Raw genomic sequence first — 22,323 nt, forward strand, 5'->3', positions numbered from 1 at the left:
TTTTGGGGTGGTCACGAATTAAAGCCCGTTTCGCTCTAGGACGCATATTTAAGGAGATATGGGCAAAAGAAGTTTTTCATATAAAAATTTCAATTTTTTTAGGTTTTGGGTGGATTTGTCACTTTTTTGAGGGTGGTCACGAATTAAAGTCCTTTTCGCTCTAGGACGCATATTTAAGGAGATATGGGCAAAAGAAGTTTTTCTTATAAAAATTTAAATTTTTTTAGGTTTTGGGTGGATTTTTCAATTTTTTTTGAGGGTTTTGGGTGGATTTGTCACTTTTTTGAGGGTGGTCACGAATTAAAGTCCTTTTCGCTCTAGGACGCATATTTAAGGAGATATGGGCAAAAGAAGTTTTTCTTATAAAAATTTAAATTTTTTAGGTTTTGGGTGGATTTTTCAATTTTTTTTGAGGGTGGTCACGAATTAAACTCCTTTTCGCTCTAGGACGCATATTTAAGGAGATATGGGCAAAAGAAGTTTTTCATATAAAAATTTACATTTTTTTAGGTTTTGGGTGGATTTTTCACTTTTTTGAGGGTGGTCACGAATTAAAGTCCTTTTCGCTCTAGGACGCATATTTAAGGAGATATGGGCAAAAGAAGTTTTTCATATAAAAATTTAAATTTTTTTAGGTTTTGGGTGGATTTTTCAATTTTTTGAGGGTGGTCACGAATTAAAGTCCTTTTCGCTCTAGGACGCATATTTAAGGAGATATGGGCAAAAGAAGTTTTTCATATAAAAATTTCAATTTTTTTAGGTTTTGGGTGGATTTTTCAATTTTTTGGGGGTGGTCACGAATTAAAGTCCTTTTCGCTCTAGGACGCTTAGTTTAGGAGATATGGGCAAAAGAAGTTTTTCATATAAAAATTTAAATTATTTTAGGTTTTGGGTGGATTTTTCAATTTTTTGGGGGTGGTCACGAATTAAAGTCCTTTTCGCTCTAGAACGCATATTTAAGGAGATATGGGCAAAAGAAGTTTTTCATATAAAAATTTCAATTTTTTTAGGTTTTGGGTGGATTTTTCACTTTTTTGAGGGTGGTCACGAATTAAAGTCCTTTTCGCTCTAGGACGCATATTTAAGGAGATATGGGCAAAAGAAGTTTTTCATATAAAAATTGAAATTTTTTTAGGTTTTGGGTGGATTTTTCAATTTTTTGGGGGTGGTCACGAATTAAAGTCCTTTTCGCTCTAGGACGCATATTTAAGGAGATATGGGCAAAAGAAGTTTTTCATATAAAAATTTCATTTTTTTTAGGTTTTGGGTGGATTTTTCACTTTTTTGAGGGTGGTCACGAATTAAAGTCCCTTTCGCTCTAGGACGCATATTTAAGGAGATATGGGCAAAAGAAGTTTTTCGTATAAAAATTTCAATTTTTTTTAGGTTTTGGGTGGATTTTTCACTTTTTTGAGGGTGGTCACGAATTAAAGTCCTTTTCGCTCTAGGACGCATATTTAAGGAGATATGGGCAAAAGAAGTTTTTCATATAAAAATTTAATTTATTTTAGGTTTTGGGTGGATTTTTCAATTTTTTGAGGGTGGTCACGAATTAAAGTCCTTTTCGCTCTAGGACGCATATTTAAGGAGATATGGGCAAAAGAAGTTTTTTATATAAAAATTTAAATTTTTTTAGGTTTTGGGTGGATTTTCCAATTTTTTGGGGGTGGTCACGAATTAAAGTCCTTTTCGCTCTAGGACGCATATTTAAGGAGGTATGGGCAAAAGAAGGTTTTGGGTGGATTTTTCAATTTTTTGGGGTGGTCACGAATTAAAGTCCTTTTCGCTCTAGGACGCATATTTAAGGAGATATGGGCAAAAGAAGTTTTTCATATAAAAATTCAATTTTTTTAGGTTTTGGGTGGATTTTTCAATTTTTTGGGGGTGGTCACGAATTAAAGTCATTTTCGCTCTAGGACGCATATTTAAGGAGATATGGGCAAAAGAAGTTTTTCATATAAACATTTAATTTTTTTTAGGTTTTGGGTGGATTTTTCAATTTTTTGAGGGTGGTCACGAATTAAAGTCCTTTTCGCTCTAGGACGCATATTTAAGGAGATATGGGCAAAAGAAGTTTTTCATATAAAAATTTACATTTTTTTAGGTTTTGGGTGGATTTTTCAATTTTTTGGGGTTGGTCACGAATTAAAGTCATTTTCGCTCTAAGACGCATATTTAAGGAGATATGGGCAAAAGAAGTTTTTCATATAAAAATTTCAATTTTTTAGGTTTTGGGTGGATTTTTCAATTTTTTGGGGGTGGTCACGAATTAAAGTCCTTTTCGCTCTAGGACGCATATTTAAGGAGATATGGGCAAAAGAAGTTTTTCATATAAAAATTTAAATTTTTTTAGGTTTTGGGTGGATTTTTCAATTTTTTGAGGGTGGTCACGAATTAAAATCCTTTTCGCTCTAGGACGCATATTTAAGGAGATATGGGCAAAAGAAGTTTTTCATATAAAAATTTCAATTTTTTTAGGTTTTGGGTGGATTTTTCAATTTTTTGGGGGTGGTCACGAATTAAAGTCCTTTTCGCTCTAGGACGCTTAGTTTAGGAGATATGGGCAAAAGAAGTTTTTCGTATAAAAATTTCAATTTTTTTTAGGTTTTGGGTGGATTTTTCACTTTTTTGAAGGTGGTCACGAATTAAAGTCCTTTTCGCTCTAGGACGCATATTTAAGGAGATATGGGCAAAAGAAGTTTTTCATATAAAAATTTCAATTTTTTTAGGTTTTGGGTGGATTTTTCAATTTTTTGTGGGTGGTCACGAATTAAAGTCCTTTTCGCTCTAGGACGCATATTTAAGGAGATATGGGCAAAAGAAGTTTTTCATATAAAAATTTCAATTTTGTTAGGTTTTGGGTGGATTTTTCAATTTTTTGAGGGTGGTCACGAATTAAAGTCCTTTTCGCTCTAGGATAAGATATGGGCAAAAGAAGTTTTTCATATAAAAATTTAAATTATTTTAGGTTTTGGGTGGATTTTTCAATTTTTTGGGGGTGGTCACGAATTAAAGTCCTTTTCGCTCTAGGACGCATATTTAAGGAGATATAGGCAAAAGAAGTTTTTCATATAAAAATTTCAATTTTTTTAGGTTTTGGGTGGATTTTTCAGTTTTTTAAGGGTGGTCACGAATTAAAGTCCTTTTCGCTCTAGGACGCATATTTAAGGAGATATGGGCAAAAGAAGTTTTTCATATAAAAATTTAAATTTTTTTAGGTTTTGGGTGGATTTTTCAATTTTTTGGGGGTGGTCACGAATTAAAGTCCTTTTCGCTCTAGGACGCATATTTAAGGAGATATGAGCAAAAGAAGTTTTTCATATAAAAATTTAAATTATTTTAGGTTTTGGGTGGATTTTTCAATTTTTTTGGGGGTGGTCACGAATTAAAGTCCTTTTCGCTCTAGGACGCATATTTAAGGAGATATGGGCAAAAGAAGTTTTTCATATAAAAATTTCAATTTTTTTAGGTTTTGGGTGGATTTTTCACTTTTTTTGAGGGTGGTCACGAATTAAAGTCCCTTTCGCTCTAGGACGCATATTTAAGGAGATATGGGCAAAAGAAATTTTTCGTATAAAAATTTCAATTTTTTTAGGTTTTGGGTGGATTTTTCCCTTTTTTGAGGGTGGTCACGAATTAAAGTCCTTTTCGCTCTAGGACGCATATTTAAGGAGATATGGGCAAAAGAAGTTTTTCATATAAAAATTTCAATTTTTCTAGGTTTTGGGTGGATTTTTCAATATTTTGAGGGTGGTCACGAATTAAAGTCCTTTTCGCTCTAGGACGCATATTTAAGGAGATATGGGTAAAAGAAGTTTTTTATATAAAAATTTCAATTTTTTTAGGTTTTGGGTGGATTTTCCAATTTTTTGGGGGTGGTCACGAATTAAAGTCCTTTTCGCTCTAGGACGCATATTTAAGGAGATATGGGCAAAAGAAGTTTTTCATATAAAAATTTCAATTTTTTTAGGTTTTGGGTGGATTTTTCACTTTTTTGGGGGTGGTCACGAATTAAAGTCCTTTTCGCTATGGGACGCATATTTAAGGAGATATGGGCAAAAGAAGTTTTTCATATAAAAATTTAAATTTTTTTAGGTTTTGGGTGGATTTTTCAATTTTTTGGGGTGGTCACGAATTAAAGTCCTTTTCGCTCTAGGACGCATATTTAAGGAGATATGGGCAAAAGAAGTTTTTCATATAAAAATTCAATTTTTTTTAGGTTTTGGGTGGATTTTTCAATTTTTTGGGGTGGTCACGAATTAAAGTCCTTTTCGCTCTAGGACGCATATTTAAGGAGATATGGGCAAAAGAAGTTTTTCATATAAAAATTTAAATTTTTTTAGGTTTTGGGTGGATTTTTCATTTTTTTAAGGGTGGTCACGAATTAAAGTCCTTTTCGCTCTAGGACGCATATTTAAGGAGATATGGGCAAAAGAAGTTTTTCATATAAAAATTTACATTCTTTTAGGTTTTGGGTGGATTTTTCAATTTTTTGGGGGTGGTCACGAATTAAAGTCCTTTTCGCTCTAGGACGCATATTTAAGGAGATATAGGCAAAAGAAGTTTTTCATATAAAAATTTCAATTTTTTTAGGTTTTGGGTGGATTTTTCACTTTTTTAAGGGTGGTCACGAATTAAAGTCCTTTTCGCTCTAGGACGCATATTTAAGGAGATATGGGCAAAAGAAGTTTTTCATATAAAAATTTAAATTTTTTTAGGTTTTGGGTGGATTTTTCAATTTTTTGGGGGTGGTCACGAATTAAAGTCCTTTTCGCTCTAGGACGCATATTTAAGGAGATATGGGCAAAAGAAGTTTTTCATATAAAAATTTAAATTATTTTAGGTTTTGGGTGGATTTTTCAATTTTTTTGGGGGTGGTCACGAATTAAAGTCCTTTTCGCTCTAGGACGCATATTTAAGGAGATATGGGCAAAAGAAGTTTTTCATATAAAAATTTCAATTTTTTTAGGTTTTGGGTGGATTTTTCACTTTTTTTGAGGGTGGTCACGAATTAAAGTCCCTTTCGCTCTAGGACGCATATTTAAGGAGATATGGGCAAAAGAAATTTTTCGTATAAAAATTTCAATTTTTTTAGGTTTTGGGTGGATTTTTCACTTTTTTGAGGGTGGTCACGAATTAAAGTCCTTTTCGCTCTAGGACGCATATTTAAGGAGATATGGGCAAAAGAAGTTTTTCATATAAAAATTTCAATTTTTTTAGGTTTTGGGTGGATTTTTCAATATTTTGAGGGTGGTCACGAATTAAAGTCCTTTTCGCTCTAGGACGCATATTTAAGGAGATATGGGCAAAAGAAGTTTTTTATATAAAAATTTCAATTTTTTTAGGTTTTGGGTGGATTTTCCAATTTTTTGGGGGTGGTCACGAATTAAAGTCCTTTTCGCTCTAGGACGCATATTTAAGGAGATATGGGCAAAAGAAGTTTTTCATATAAAAATTTCAATTTTTTTAGGTTTTGGGTGGATTTTTCACTTTTTTGGGGGTGGTCACGAATTAAAGTCCTTTTCGCTATGGGACGCATATTTAAGGAGATATGGGCAAAAGAAGTTTTTCATATAAAAATTTAAATTTTTTTAGGTTTTGGGTGGATTTTTCAATTTTTTGGGGTGGTCACGAATTAAAGTCCTTTTCGCTCTAGGACGCATATTTAAGGAGATATGGGCAAAAGAAGTTTTTCATATAAAAATTCAATTTTTTTTAGGTTTTGGGTGGATTTTTCAATTTTTTGGGGTGGTCACGAATTAAAGTCCTTTTCGCTCTAGGACGCATATTTAAGGAGATATGGGCAAAAGAAGTTTTTCATATAAAAATTTAAATTTTTTTAGGTTTTGGGTGGATTTTTCATTTTTTTAAGGGTGGTCACGAATTAAAGTCCTTTTCGCTCTAGGACGCATATTTAAGGAGATATGGGCAAAAGAAGTTTTTCATATAAAAATTTACATTTTTTTAGGTTTTGGGTGGATTTTTCAATTTTTTGGGGGTGGTCACGAATTAAAGTCATTTTCGCTCTAGGACGCATATTTAAGGAGATATGGGCAAAAGAAGTTTTTCATATAAAAATTTCAATTTTTTTAGGTTTTGGGTGGATTTTTCACTTTTTTGAGGGTGGTCACGAATTAAAGTCCTTTTCGCTCTAGGACGCATATTTAAGGAGATATGGGCAAAAGAAGTTTTTCATATAAAAATTTCAATTTTTTTAGGTTTTGGGTGGATTTGTCAATTTTTTGGGGGTGGTCACGAATTAAAGTCCTTTTCACTCTAGGACGCTTAGTTTAGGAGATATGGGCAAAAGAAGTTTTTCGTATAAAAATTTCAATTTTTTTAGGTTTTGGGTGGATTTTTCACTTTTTTGAGGGTGGTCACGAATTAAAGTCCTTTTCGCTCTAGGACGCATATTTAAGGAGATATGGGCAAAAGAAGTTTTTCATATAAAAATTTCAATTTTTTTAGATTTTGGGTGGATTTTTCAATTTTTTGAGGGTGGTCACGAATTAAAGTCCTTTTCGCTCTAGGACGCATATTTAAGGAGATATGGGCAAAAGAAATTTTTCATATAAAAATTTCAATTATTTTAGGTTTTGGGTGGATTTTTCAATTTTTTGAGGGTGGTCACGAATTAAAGTCCTTTTCGCTCCAGGACGCATATTTAAGGAGATATGGGCAAAAGAAGTTTTTCATATAAAGATTTCAATTTTTTTAGGTTTTGGGTGGATTTTTCAATTTTTTGAGGGTGGTCACGAATTAAAGTCCTTTTCGCTCTAGGACGCTTAGTTTAGGAGATATGGGCAAAAGAAGTTTTTCATATAAAAATTTCAATTTTTTTAGGTTTTGGGTGGATTTTTAAATTTTTTGGGGGTGGTCACGAATTAAAGTCCTTTTCGCTCTAGGACGCATATTTAAGGAGATATGGACAAAAGAAGTTTTTCATATAAAAATTTCAATTTTTTTAGGTTTTGGGTGGATTTTTCCATTTTTTGGGGGTGGTCACGAATTAAAGTCCTTTTCGCTCTAGGACGCATATTTAAGGAGATATGGGCAAAAGAAGTTTTTCATATAAAAATTAAAATTTTTTTAGGTTTTGGGTGGATTTTTCACTTTTTTGAGGGTGGTCACGAATTAAAGTCCTTTTCGCTCTAGGACGCATATTTAAGGAGATATGGGCAAAAGAAGTTTTTCATATAAAAATTTACATTTTTTTAGGTTTTGGGTGGATTTTTCAATTTGTTGGGGGTGGTCACGAATTAAAGTCCTTTTCGCTCTAGGACGCATATTTAAGGAGATATGGGCAAAAGAAGTTTTTCATATAAAAATTTCAATTTTTTTAGGTTTTGGGTGGATTTTTCACTTTTTTGGGGGTGGTCACGAATTCAAGTCCTTTTCGCTCTAGGACGCTTAGTTTAGGAGATATGGGCAAAAGAAGTTTTTCATATAAAAATTTCAATTTTTTTCCTTTTCGCTCTAGGGCGCTTAGTTTAGGAGATATGGGCAAAAGAAGTTTTTCATATAAAAATTTAAATTTTTTTAGGTTTTGGGTGGATTTTTCAATTTTTTGAGGGTGGTCACGAATTAAAGTCCTTTTCGCTCTAGGACGCTTAGTTTAGGAGATATGGGCAAAAGAAGTTTTTCGTATAAAAATTTCAATTTTTTTAGGTTTTGGGTGGATTTTTCACTTTTTTGAGGGTGGTCACGAATTAAAGTCCTTTTCGCTCTAGGACGCATATTTAAGGAGATATGGGCAAAAGAAGTTTTTCATATAAAAATTTCAATTTTTTTAGGTTTTGGGTGGATTTTTCAATTTTTTGGGGGTGGTCACAAATTAAAGTCCTTTTCGCTCTAGGACGCATATTTAAGGAGATATGGGCAAAAGAAGTTTTTCATATAAAAATTTAAATTTTTTTAGGTTTTGGGTGGATTTTTCAATTTTTTGAGGGTGGTCACGAATTAAAGTCATTTTCGCTCTAGGACGCATATTTAAGGAGATATGGGCAAAAGAAGTTTTTCATATAAAACTTTAAATTATTTTAGGTTTTGGGTGGATTTTCCAATTTTTTGGGGGTGGTCACGAATAAAAGTCCTTTTCGCTCTAGGACGCATATTTAAGGAGATATGGGCAAAAGAAGTTTTTCATATAAAAATTTCAATTTTTTTAGGTTTTGGGTAGATTTTTCAATTTTTTGGGGGTGGTCACGAATTAAAGTCCTTTTCGCTCTAGGACGCATATTTAAGGAGATATGGGCAAAAGAAGTTTTTCATATAAAAATTTAAATTTTTTTAGGTTTTGGGTGGATTTTTCAATTTTTTGGGGGTGGTCACGAATTAAAGTCCTTTTCGCTCTAGGACGCATATTTAAGGAGATATGGGCAAAAGAAGTTTTTCATATAAAAATTTCAATTTTTTTAGGTTTTGGGTGGATTTTTCACTTTTTTGAGGGTGGTCACGAATTAAAGTCCTTTTCGCTCTAGGACGCATATTTAAGGAGATATGGGCAAAAGAAGTTTTTCATATAAAAATTTAAATTTTTTTAGGTTTTTGGTGGATTTTTCAATTTTTTGAGGGTGGTCACGAATTAAAGTCCTTTTCGCTCTAGGGCGCATATTTAAGGAGATATGGGCAAAAGAAGTTTTTCATATAAAAATTTCAATTTTTTTAGGTTTTGGGTGGATTTTTCAATTTTTTGGGGGTGGTCACGAATTAAAGTCATTTTCGCTCTAGGACGCATATTTAAGGAGATATGGGCAAAAGAAGTTTTTCATATAAAAATTTAAATTTTTTTAGGTTTTGGGTGGATTTTTCAATTTTTTGAGGGTGGTCACGAATTAAAGTCCTTTTCGCTCTAGGGCGCATATTTAAGGAGATATGGGCAAAAGAAGTTTTTCATATAAAAATTTAAATTTTTTTAGGTTTTGGGTGGATTTTTCAATTTTTTGAGGGTGGTCACGAATTAAAGTCCTTTTCGCTCTAGGACGCATATTTAAGGAGATATGGGCAAAATAAGTTTTTCATATAAAAATTTCAATTTTTTTAGGTTTTGGGTGGATTTTTCACTTTTTTAAGGGTGGTCACGAATTAAAGTCCTTTTCGCTCTAGGACGCATATTTAAGGAGATATGGGCAAAAGAAGTTTTTCATATAAAAATTTAAATTTTTTTAGGTTTTGGGTGGATTTTTCAATTTTTTGGGGGTGGTCACGAATTAAAGTCCTTTTCGCTCTAGGACGCATATTTAAGGAGATATGGGCAAAAGAAGTTTTTCATATAAAAATTTAAATTATTTTAGGTTTTGGGTGGATTTTTCAATTTTTTTGGGGGTGGTCACGAATTAAAGTCCTTTTCGCTCTAGGACGCATATTTAAGGAGATATGGGCAAAAGAAGTTTTTCATATAAAAATTTCAATTTTTTTAGGTTTTGGGTGGATTTTTCACTTTTTTTGAGGGTGGTCACGAATTAAAGTCCCTTTCGCTCTAGGACGCATATTTAAGGAGATATGGGCAAAAGAAATTTTTCGTATAAAAATTTCAATTTTTTTAGGTTTTGGGTGGATTTTTCACTTTTTTGAGGGTGGTCACGAATTAAAGTCCTTTTCGCTCTAGGACGCATATTTAAGGAGATATGGGCAAAAGAAGTTTTTCATATAAAAATTTCAATTTTTTTAGGTTTTGGGTGGATTTTTCAATATTTTGAGGGTGGTCACGAATTAAAGTCCTTTTCGCTCTAGGACGCATATTTAAGGAGATATGGGCAAAAGAAGTTTTTTATATAAAAATTTCAATTTTTTTAGGTTTTGGGTGGATTTTCCAATTTTTTGGGGGTGGTCACGAATTAAAGTCCTTTTCGCTCTAGGACGCATATTTAAGGAGATATGGGCAAAAGAAGTTTTTCATATAAAAATTTCAATTTTTTTAGGTTTTGGGTGGGTTTTTCACTTTTTTGGGGGTGGTCACGAATTAAAGTCCTTTTCGCTATGGGACGCATATTTAAGGAGATATGGGCAAAAGAAGTTTTTCATATAAAAATTTAAATTTTTTTAGGTTTTGGGTGGATTTTTCAATTTTTTGGGGTGGTCACGAATTAAAGTCCTTTTCGCTCTAGGACGCATATTTAAGGAGATATGGGCAAAAGAAGTTTTTCATATAAACATTCAATTTTTTTTAGGTTTTGGGTGGATTTTTCAATTTTTTGGGGTGGTCACGAATTAAAGTCCTTTTCGCTCTAGGACGCATATTTAAGGAGATATGGGCAAAAGAAGTTTTTCATATAAAAATTTAAATTTTTTTAGGTTTTGGGTGGATTTTTCATTTTTTTAAGGGTGGTCACGAATTAAAGTCCTTTTCGCTCTAGGACGCATATTTAAGGAGATATGGGCAAAAGAAGTTTTTCATATAAAAATTTACATTTTTTTAGGTTTTGGGTGGATTTTTCAATTTTTTGGGGGTGGTCACGAATTAAAGTCATTTTCGCTCTAGGACGCATATTTAAGGAGATATGGGCAAAAGAAGTTTTTCATATAAAAATTTCAATTTTTTAGGTTTTGGGTGGATTTTTCAATTTTTTGGGGGTGGTCACGAATTAAAGTCCTTTTCGCTCTAGGACGCATATTTAAGGAGATATGGGCAAAAGAAGTTTTTCATATAAAAATTTCAATTTTTTTAGGTTTTGGGTGGATTTTTCAATTTTTTGGGGGTGGTCACGAATTAAAGTCCTTTTCGCTCTAGGACACATATTTAAGGAGATATGGGCAAAAGAAGTATTTCATATAAAAATTTCAATTTTTTTAGGTTTTGGGTGGATTTTTCACTTTTTTGAGGGTGGTCACGAATTAAAGTCCTTTTCGCTCTAGGACGCATATTTAAGGAGATATGGGCAAAAGAAGTTTTTCATATAAAAATTTAAATTTTTTTAGGTTTTGGGTGGATTTGTCAATTTTTTGGGGGTGGTCACGAATTAAAGTCCTTTTCACTCTAGGACGCTTAGTTTAGGAGATATGGGCAAAAGAAGTTTTTCGTATAAAAATTTCAATTTTTTTTAGGTTTTGGGTGGATTTTTCACTTTTTTGAGGGTGGTCACGAATTAAAGTCCTTTTCGCTCTAGGACGCATATTTAAGGAGATATGGGCAAAAGAAGTTTTTCATATAAAAATTTCAATTTTTTTAGATTTTGGGTGGATTTTTCAATTTTTTGAGGGTGGTCACGAATTAAAGTCCTTTTCGCTCCAGGACGCATATTTAAGGAGATATGGGCAAAAGAAGTTTTTCATATAAAGATTTCAATTTTTTTAGGTTTTGGGTGGATTTTTCAATTTTTTGAGGGTGGTCACGAATTAAAGTCCTTTTCGCTCTAGGACGCTTAGTTTAGGAGATATGGGCAAAAGAAGTTTTTCATATAAAAATTTCAATTTTTTTAGGTTTTGGGTGGATTTTTAAATTTTTTGGGGGTGGTCACGAATTAAAGTCCTTTTCGCTCTAGGACGCATATTTAAGGAGATATGGACAAAAGAAGTTTTTCATATAAAAATTTCAATTTTTTTAGGTTTTGGGTGGATTTTTCAATTTTTTGGGGGTGGTCACGAATTAAAGTCCTTTTCGCTCTAGGACGCATATTTAAGGAGATATGGGCAAAAGAAGTTTTTCATATAAAAATTTAAATTTTTTTAGGTTTTGGGTGGATTTTTCACTTTTTTGAGGGTGGTCACGAATTAAAGTCCTTTTCGCTCTAGGACGCATATTTAAGGAGATATGGGCAAAAGAAGTTTTTCATATAAAAATTTACATTTTTTTAGGTTTTGGGTGGATTTTTCAATTTGTTGGGGGTGGTCACGAATTAAAGTCCTTTTCGCTCTAGGGCGCTTAGTTTAGGAGATATGGGCAAAAGAAGTTTTTCATATAAAAATTTCAATTTTTTTAGGTTTTGGGTGGATTTTTCACTTTTTTGGGGGTGGTCACGAATTCAAGTCCTTTTCGCTCTAGGACGCTTAGTTTAGGAGATATGGGCAAAAGAAGTTTTTCATATAAAAATTTCAATTTTTTTCCTTTTCGCTCTAGGGCGCTTAGTTTAGGAGATATGGGCAAAAGAAGTTTTTCATATAAAAATTTAAATTTTTTTAGGTTTTGGGTGGATTTTTCAATTTTTTGAGGGTGGTCACGAATTAAAGTCCTTTTCGCTCTAGGACGCTTAGTTTAGGAGATATGGGCAAAAGAAGTTTTTCGTATAAAAATTTCAATTTTTTTAGGTTTTGGGTGGATTTTTCACTTTTTTGAGGGTGGTCACGAATTAAAGTCCTTTTCGCTCTAGGACGCATATTTAAGGAGATATGGGCAAAAGAAGTTTTTCATATAAAAATTTCAATTTTTTTAGGTTTTGGGTGGATTTTTCAATTTTTTGGGGGTGGTCACAAATTAAAGTCCTTTTCGCTCTAGGACGCATATTTAAGGAGATATGGGCAAAAGAAGTTTTTCATATAAAAATTTAAATTTTTTTAGGTTTTGGGTGGATTTTTCAATTTTTTGAGGGTGGTCACGAATTAAAGTCATTTTCGCTCTAGGACGCATATTTAAGGAGATATGGGCAAAAGAAGTTTTTCATATAAAACTTTAAATTATTTTAGGTTTTGGGTGGATTTTCCAATTTTTTGGGGGTGGTCACGAATAAAAGTCCTTTTCGCTCTAGGACGCATATTTAAGGAGATATGGGCAAAAGAAGTTTTTCATATAAAAATTTCAATTTTTTTAGGTTTTGGGTAGATTTTTCAATTTTTTGGGGGTGGTCACGAATTAAAGTCCTTTTCGCTCTAGGACGCATATTTAAGGAGATATGGGCAAAAGAAGTTTTTCATATAAAAATTTACATTTTTTTAGGTTTTGGGTGGATTTTTCAATTTTTTGGGGGTGGTCACGAATTAAAGTCCTTTTCGCTCTAGGACGCATATTTAAGGAGATATGGGCAAAAGAAGTTTTTCATATAAAAATTTAAATTTTTTTAGGTTTTTGGTGGATTTTTCAATTTGTTGGGGGTGGTCACGAATTAAAGTCCTTTTCGCTCTAGGACGCATATTTAAGGAGATATGGGCAAAAGAAGTTTTTCATATAAAAATTTCAATTTTTTTAGGTTTTGGGTGGATTTTTCAATTTTTTGGGGGTGGTCACGAATTAAAGTCATTTTCGCTCTAGGACGCATATTTAAGGAGATATGGGCAAAAGAAGTTTTTCATATAAAAATTTAAATTTTTTTAGGTTTTGGGTGGATTTTTCAATTTTTTGAGGGTGGTCACGAATTAAAGTCCTTTTCGCTCTAGGGCGCATATTTAAGGAGATATGGGCAAAAGAAGTTTTTCATATAAAAATTTCAATTTTTTTAGGTTTTGGGTGGATTTTTCAATTTTTTGAGGGTGGTCACGAATTAAAGTCCTTTTCGCTCTAGGACGCATATTTAAGGAGATATGGGCAAAATAAGTTTTTCATATAAAAATTTCAATTTTTTTAGGTTTTGGGTGGATTTTTCAATTTTTTGAGGGTGGTCACGAATTAAAGTCCTTTTCGCTCTAGGACGCATATTTAAGGAGATATGGGCAAAAGAAGTTTTTCATATAAAAATTTACATTTTTTTAGGTTTTGGGTGGATTTTTCAATTTTTTGAAGGTGGTCACGAATTAAAGTCATTTTCGCTCTAGGACGCATATTTCAGGAGATATGGGCAAAAGAAGTTCTTTTCGCTCTAGGACGCATATTTAAGGAGATAGGGGAAAAATAAGTTTTTCATATAAAAATTTACATTTTTTTAGGTTTTGGGTGGATTTTTCAATTTTTTGGGGGTGGTCACGAATTAAAGTCATTTTCGCTATAGGACGCTTAGTTTAGGAGATATGGGCAAAAGAAGTTTTTCGTATAAAAATTTCAATTTTTTTAGGTTTTGGGTGGATTTTTCACGTTTTTGAGGGTGGTCACGAATTAAAGTCCTTTTCGCTCTAGGACGCATATTTAAGGAGATATGGGCAAAAGAAGTTTTTCATATAAAAATTTAAATTATTTTAGGTTTTGGGTGGATTTTTCAATTTTTTGGGGGTGGTCACGAATTAAAGTCCTTTTCGCTATAGGACGCTTAGTTTAGGAGATATGGGCAAAAGAAGTATTTCGTATAAAAATTTACATTTTTTTAGGTTTTGGGTGGATTTTTCAATTTTTTGGGGGTGGTCACGAATTAAAGTCATTTTCGCTCTAGGACGCATATTTAAGGAGATATGGGCAAAAGAAGTTTTTCATATAAAAATTTACATTTTTTTAGGTTTTGGGTGGATTTTTCATTTTTTTCGGGTGGTCACGAATTAAAGTCCTTTTCGCTATAGGACGCTTAGTTTAGGAGATATGGGCAAAAGAAGTTTTTCGTATAAAAATTTCAATTTTTTTAGGATTGGGGTGGATTTTTCACTTTTTTGAGGGTGGTCACGAATTAAAGTCCTTTCCGCTCTAGGACGCTTAGTTTAGGAGATATGGGCAAAAGAAGTTTTTCATATAAAAATTAAAATTTTTTTAGGTTTTGGGTGGATTTTTCAATTTTTTGGGGGTGGTCACGAATTAAAGTCCTTTTCGCTCTAGGACGCATATTTAAGGAGATATGGGCAAAAGAAGTTTTTCATATAAAAATTTCAATTTTTTTAGGTTTTGGGTGGATTTTTCACTTTTTTGAGGGTGGTCACGAATTAAAGTCCTTTTCGCTCTAGGACGCATATTTAAGGAGATATGGGCAAAAGAAGTTTTTCATATAAAAATTTCAAATTTTTTAGGTTTTGGGTGGATTTTCCACTTTTTTGAGGGTGGTCACGAATTAAAGTCCTTTTCGCTCTAGGACGCATATTTAAGGAGATATGGGCAAAAGAAGTTATTCATATAAAAATTTCAATTTTTTTAGGTTTTGGGTGGATTTTTCAATTTTTTGAGGGTGGTCACGAATTAAAGTCCTTTTCGCTCTAGGACGCATATTTAAGGAGATATGGGCAACAGAAGTTTTTCATATAAAAATTAAAATTTTTTTAGGTTTTGGGTGGATTTTTCAATTTTTTGGGGGTGGTCACGAATTAAAGTCCTTTTCGCTCTAGGACGCATATTTAAGGAGATATGGGCAAAAGAAGTTTTCCATATAAAAATTTCAATTTTTTTAGGTTTTGGGCGGATTTTTCAATTTTTTGGGGGTGGTCACGAATTAAAGTCCTTTTCGCTCTAGGACGCTTAGTTTAGGAGATATGGGCAAAAGAAGTTTTTCATATAAAAATTTAAATTTTTTTAGGTTTTGGGTAGATTTTTAAATTTTTTGAGGGTGGTCACGAATTAAAGTCATTTTCGCTCTAGGACGCATATTTAAGGAGATATGGGCAAAAGAAGTTTTTCATATAAAAAAATCAATTTTGTAGGTTTTGGGTGGATTTTTCACTTTTTTGAGGGTGGTCACGAATTAAAGTCCTTTTCGCTCTAGGACGCATATTTAAGGAGATATGGGCAAAAGAAGTTTTTCATATAAAAATTTCAATTTGTTTAGGTTTTGGGTGGATTTTTCACTTTTTTGAGGGTGGTCACGAACTAAAGTCCTTTTCGCTCTAGGACGCATATTTAAGGAGATATGGGCAAAAGAAGTTTTTCATATAAAAATTTAAATTATTTTAGGTTTTGGGTGGATTTTTCAATTTTTTGAGGGTGGTCACGAATTAAAGTCCTTTTCGCTCTAGGACGCATATTTAAGGAGATATGGGCAAAAGAAGTTTTTCATATAAAAATTTCAATTTTTTAGGTTTTGGGTGGATTTTTCAATTTTTTGAGGGTGGTCACGAATTAAAGTCCTTTTCGCTCTAGGACGCTTAGTTTAGGAGATATGGGCAAAAGAAGTTTTTCGTATAAAAATTTCAATTTTTTTAGGTTTTGGGTGGGTTTTTCACTTTTTTGAGGGTGGTCACGAATTAAAGTCCTTTTCGCTCTAGGACGCATATTTAAGGAGATATGGGCAAAAGAAGTTTTTCATATAAAAATTTCAATTTTTTTAGGTTTTGAGTGGATTTTTCAATTTTTTGAGAGTGGTCACGCTCTAGGACGCATATTTAAGGAGATATGGGCAAAAGAAGTTTTTCATATAAAAATTTCAATTATTTTAGGTTTTGGGTGGATTTTTCAATTTTTTGAGGGTGGTCACGAATTAAAGTCCTTTTCGCTCTAGGACGCTTAGTTTAGGAGATATGGGCAAAAGAAGTTTTTCATATAAATATTTCAATTTTTTTAGGTTTTGGGTGGATTTTTAAATTTTTTGAGGGTGGTCACGAATTAAAGTCCTTTTCGCTCTAGGACGCTTAGTTTAGGAGATATGGGCAAAAGAAGTTTTTCATATAAAAATTTCAATTTTTTTAGGTTTTGGGTGGATTTTTCAATTTTTTGAGGGTGGTCACGAATTAAAGCCCTTTTCGCTCTAGGACGCATATTTAAGGAGATATGGGCAAAAGAAGTTTTTAATATAAACATTTCAATTTTTTAGGTTTTGGGTGGATTTTTCAATTTTTTGGGGGTGGTCACGAATTAAAGTCATTTTCGCTCTAGGACGCATATTTAAGGAGATATGGGCAAAAGAAGTTTTTCATATAAAAATTTCAATTTTTTTAGGTTTTGGGTGGATTTTTCAATTTTTTGAGGGTGGTCACGAATTAAAGTCCTTTTCGCTCTAGGACGCATATTTAAGGAGATATGGGAAAAAGAAGTTTTTCATATAAAAATTTCAATTATTTTAGGTTTTGGGTGGATTTTTCAATTTTTTGAGGGTGGTCACGAATTAAAGTCATTTTCGCTCTAGGACGCATATTTAAGGAGATATGGGCAAAAGAAGTTTTTCATATAAAAATTTCAATTTTTTTAGGTTTTGGGTGGATTTTTCAATTTTTTGAGGGTGGTCACGAATTAAAGTCCTTTTCACTCTAGGACGCATATTTAAGGAGATATGGGCAAAAGAAGTTTTTCATATAAAAATTTCATTTTTTTTAGGTTTTGGGTGGATTTTTCAATTTTTTGGGGGTGGTCACGAATTAAAGTCCTTTTCGCTCTAGGACGCATATTTAAGGAGATATGGGCAAAAGAAGTTTTTCATATAAAAATTTCAATTTTTTTAGGTTTTGGGTGGATTTTTCACTTTTTTGGGGGTGGTCACGAATTAAAGTCCTTTTCGCTCTAGGACGCATATTTATGGAGATATGGGCAAAAGAAGTTTTTCATATAAAAATTTCAATTATTTTAGGTTTTGGGTGGATTTTTCAATTTTTTGAGGGTGGTCACGAATTAAAGTCCTTTTCGCTCTAGGACGCATATTTAAGGAGATATGGGCAAAAGAAGTTTTTCATATAAAAATTTAAATTATTTTAGGTTTTGGGTGGATTTTTCAATTTTTTGGGGGTGGTCACGAATTAAAGTCCTTTTCGCTCTAGGACGCATATTTAAGGAGATATGGGCAAAAGAAGTTTTTCATATAAAACTTTCAATTTTTTTAGGTTTTGGGTGGATTTTTCAATTTTTTGAGGGTGGTCACGAATTAAAGTCATTTTCGCTCTAGGACGCATATTTAAGGAGATATGGGCAAAAGAAGTTTTTCATATAAAAAATTCAATTTTTTTGGGTTTTGGGTGGATTTTTCAATTTTTTGAGGGTGGTCACGAATTAAAGTCCTTTTCGCTCTAGGACGCATATTTAAGGAGATATGGGCAAAAGAAGTTTTTCATATAAAAAATTAAATTTTTTTATGTTTTGGGTGGATTTTTCAATTTTTTGAGGGTGGTCACGAATTAAAGTCCTTTTCGCTCTAGGACGCATATTTAAGGAGATAAGGGCAAAAGAAGTTTTTCATATAAAAATTTCAATTTTTTTAGGTTTTGGGTGGATTTTTCAATTTTTTGAGGGTGGTCACGAATTAAAGTCCTTTTCGCTCTAGGACGCATATTTAAGGAGATATGGACAAAAGAAGTTTTTCATATAAAAATTTAAATTTTTTTAGGTTTTGGGTGGATTTTTCAATTTTTTGAGGGTGGTCACGTATTAAAGTCCTTTTCGCTCTAGGACGCATATTTAAGGAGATATGGGCAAAAGAAGTTTTTCATATAAAAATTTCAATTTTTTTAGGTTTTGGGTGGATTTTTCAATTTTTTGGGGGTGGTCACGAATTACTTTTCGCTCTAGGACGCATATTTAAGGAGATATGGGCAAAAGAAGTTTTTCATATAAAAATTTCAATTTTTTTAGGTTTTGGGTGGATTTTTCAATTTTTTGAGGGTGGTCACGAATGAAAGCCCTTTTCGCTCTATGACGCATATTTAAGGAGATATGGGCACAAGAAGTTTTTCATATAAAAATTTCAATTTTTTTAGGTTTTGGGTGGATTTTTCAATTTTTTGAGGGTGGTCACGAATGAAAGCCCTTTTCGCTCTAGGACGCATATTTAAGGAGATATGGGCAAAAGAAGTTTTTCATATAAAAATTTCAATTTTTTTAGGTTTTGGGTGGATTTTTCAATTTTTTGAGGGTGGTCACGAATGAAAGCCCTTTTCGCTCTAGGACGCATATTTAAGGAGATATGGGCACAAGAAGTTTTTCATATAAAAATTTCAATTATTTTAGGTTTTGGGTGGATTTTTCAATTTTTTGGGGGTGGTCACGAATTACTTTTCGCTCTAGGACGCATATTTAAGGAGATATGGGCAAAAGAAGTTTTTCATATAAAAATTTCAATTTTTTTAGGTTTTGGGTGGATTTTTCAATTTTTTGAGGGTGGTCACGAATGAAAGCCCTTTTCGCTCTAGGACGCATATTTAAGGAGATATGGGCAAAAGAAGTTTTTCATATAAAAATTTCAATTATTTTAGGTTTTGGGTGGATTTTTCAATTTTTTGGGGGTGGTCACGAATTAAAGCCCTTTTCGCTATAGGACGCATATTTAAGGAGATATGGGCAAAAGAAGTTTTTCATATAAAAAATTCATTTTTTTTAGGTTTTGGGTGGATTTTTCAATTTTTTGGGGGTGGTCACGAATTAAAGTCCTTTTCGCTCTAGGACCCTTAGTTTAGGAGATATGGGCAAAAGAAGTTTTTCATATAAAAATTTCAATTTTTTTAGGTTTTGGGTGGATTTTTCAATTTTTTGGGGGTGGTCACGAATTAAAGTCATTTTCGCTCTAGGACGCATATTTAAGGAGATATGGGCAAAAGAAGTTTTTCATATAAAAATTAAAATTTTTTTAGGTTTTGGGTGGATTTTTCACTTTTTTGAGGGTGGTCACGAATTAAAGTCCTTTTCGCTCTAGGACGCATATTTAAGGAGATATGGGCAAAAGAAGTGTTTCATATAAAAATTTCAATTTTTTTAGGTTTTGGGTGGATTTTTCACTTTTTTGAGGGTGGTCACGAATTAAAGTCCTTTTCGCTCTAGGACGCATATTTAAGGAGATATGGGCAAAAGAAGTTTTTCATATAAAAATTTCATTTTTTTTAGGTTTTCGGTGGATTTTTCAATTTTTTGAGGGTGGTAACGAATTAAAGTCCTTTTCGCTCTAGGACGCATATTTAAGGAGATATGGGCAAAAGAAGTTTTTCATATAAAAATTTCAATTTTTTTAGGTTTTGGGTGGATTTTTCAATTTTTTGAGGGTGGTCACGAATTAAAGTCCTTTTCGCTCTAGGACGCTTAGTTTAGGAGATATGGGCAAAAGAAGTTTTTCATATAAAAATTTCAATTTTTTTAGGTTTTGGGTGGATTTTTCAATTTTTTGAGGGTGGTCACGAATTAAAGTCCTTTTCGCTCTAGGACGCATATTTAAGGAGATATGAGCAAAAGAAGTTTTTCATATAAAAATTTCAATTTTTTTAGGTTTTGGGTGGATTTTTCAATTTTTTGGGGGTGGTCACGAATTAAAGTCATTTTCGCTCTAGGACGCATATTTAAGGAGATATGGGCAAAAGAAGTTTTTCATATAAAAATTTCAATTTTTTTAGGTTTTGGGTGGATTTTTCAATTTTTTGAGGGTGGTCACGAATTAAAGTCCTTTTCGCTCTAGGACGCATATTTAAGGAGATATGGGCAAAAGAAGTTTTTCATATAAAAATTTAAATTTTTTTAGGTTTTGGGTGGATTTTTCAATTTTTTGAGGGTGGTCACGAATTAAAGTCCTTTTCGCTCTAGGACGCATATTTAAGGAGATATGGGCAAAAGAAGTTTTTCATATAAAAAATTAAATTTTTTTTAGGTTTTGGGTGGATTTTTCGATTTTTTGAGGGTGGTCACGAATTAAAGTCCTTTTCGCTCTAGGACGCATATTTAAGGAGATATGGGCAAAAGAAGTTTTTCATATAAAAATTTAAATTATTTTAGGTTTTGGGTGGATTTTTAAATTTTTTGAGGGTGGTCACGAATTAAAGTCCTTTTCGCTATAGGACGCTTAGTTTAGGAGATATGGGCAAAAGAAGTTTTTCGTATAACAATTTCAATTTTTTTAGGTTTTGGGTGGATTTTTCACTTTTTTGAGGGTGGTCACGAATTAAAGTCCTTTTCGCTCTAGGACGCATGGGCAAAAGAAGTTTTTCATATAAAAATTTAAATTATTTTTGGTTTTGGGTGGATTTTTCAATTTTTTGGGGGTGGTCACGAATTAAAGTCCTTTTCGCTCTAGGACGCTTAGTTTAGGAGATATGGGCAAAAGAAGTTTTTCGTATAAAAATTTCAATTTTTTTAGGTTTTGGGTGGATTTTTCAATTTTTTGAGGGTGGTCACGAATTAATGTCCTTTTCGCTCTAGGACGCATATTTAAGGAGATATGGGCAAAAGAAGTTTTTCATATAAAAATTTCAATTTTTTTAGGTTTTGGGTGGATTTTTCAATTTTTTGAGGGTGGTCACGAATTAAAGTCCTTTTCGCTCTAGGACGCTTAGTTTAGGAGATATGGGCAAAAGAAGTTTTTCATATAAAAATTTAAATTTTTTTAGGTTTTGGGTGGATTTTTCAATTTTTTGAGGGTGGTCACGAATTAAAGCCCTTTTCGCTCTAGGACGCATATTTAAGGAGATATGGGCAAAAGAAGTTTTTCATATAAAAATTTAAATTATTTTAGGTTTTGGGTGGATTTTTCAATTTTTTGAGGGTGGTCACGAATTAAAGTCCTTTTCGCTCTAGGACGCATATTTAAGGAGATATGGGCAAAAGAAGTTTTTCATATAAAAATTTAAATTATTTTAGGTTTTGGGTGGATTTTTCAATTTTTTGAGGGTGGTCACGAATTAAAGTCCTTTTCTCTCTAGGACGCATATTTAAGGATATATGGGCAAAAGAAGTTTTTCATATAAAAATTTCAATTTTTTTAGGTTTTGGGTGGATTTTTCAATTTTTTGGGGGTGGTCACGAATTAAAGTCCTTTTCGCTCTAGGACGCATATTTAAGGAGATATGGGCAAAAGAAGTTTTTCATATAAAAATTTAAATTATTTTAGGTTTTGGGTGGATTTTTCAATTTTTTGAGGGTGGTCACGAATTAAAGTCCTTTTCGCTCTAGGACGCATATTTAAGGAGATATGGGCAAAAGAAGTTTTTCATATAAAAATTTAAATTATTTTAGGTTTTGGGTGGATTTTTCAATTTTTTGAGGGTGGTCACGAATTAAAGTCCTTTTCTCTCTAGGACGCATATTTAAGGAGATATGGGCAAAAGAAGTTTTTCATATAAAAATTTAAATTTTTTTAGGTTTTGGGTGGATTTTTCAATTTTTTGGGGGTGGGGGAGATATGGGCAAAAGAAGTTTTTCATATAAAAATTTCATTTTTTTTAGGTTTTGGGTGGATTTTTCAATTTTTTGAGGGTGGTCACGAATTAAAGTCCTTTTCGCTCTAGGACGCATATTTAAGGAGATATGGGCAAAAGAAGTTTTTTATATAAAAATTTCAATTTTTTTAGGTTTTGGGTGGATTTTTCAATTTTTTGAGGGTGGTCACGAATTAAAGTCCTTTTCGCTCTAGGACGCATATTTAAGGAGATATGGGCAAAAGAAGTTTTTCATATAAAAATTTCAATTTTTTTAGGTTTTGGGTGGATTTTTCAATTTTTTGAGGGTGGTCACGAATTAAAGTCCTTTTCGCTCTAGGACGCATATTTAAGGAGATATGGGCAAAAGAAGTTTTTCATATAAAAATTTAAATTTTTTTAGGTTTTGGGTGGATTTTTCAATTTTTTGAGGGTGGTCACGAATTAAAGTCCTTTTCGCTCTAGGACGCATATTTAAGGAGATATGGGCAAAAGAAGTTTTTCATATAAAAAATTAAA

The sequence above is a fragment of the Haematobia irritans genome, unplaced genomic scaffold (assembly GCF_050003625.1).
Source record: "Haematobia irritans isolate KBUSLIRL unplaced genomic scaffold, ASM5000362v1 scaffold_10, whole genome shotgun sequence".
Classification (NCBI taxonomy): domain Eukaryota; kingdom Metazoa; phylum Arthropoda; class Insecta; order Diptera; family Muscidae; genus Haematobia; species Haematobia irritans.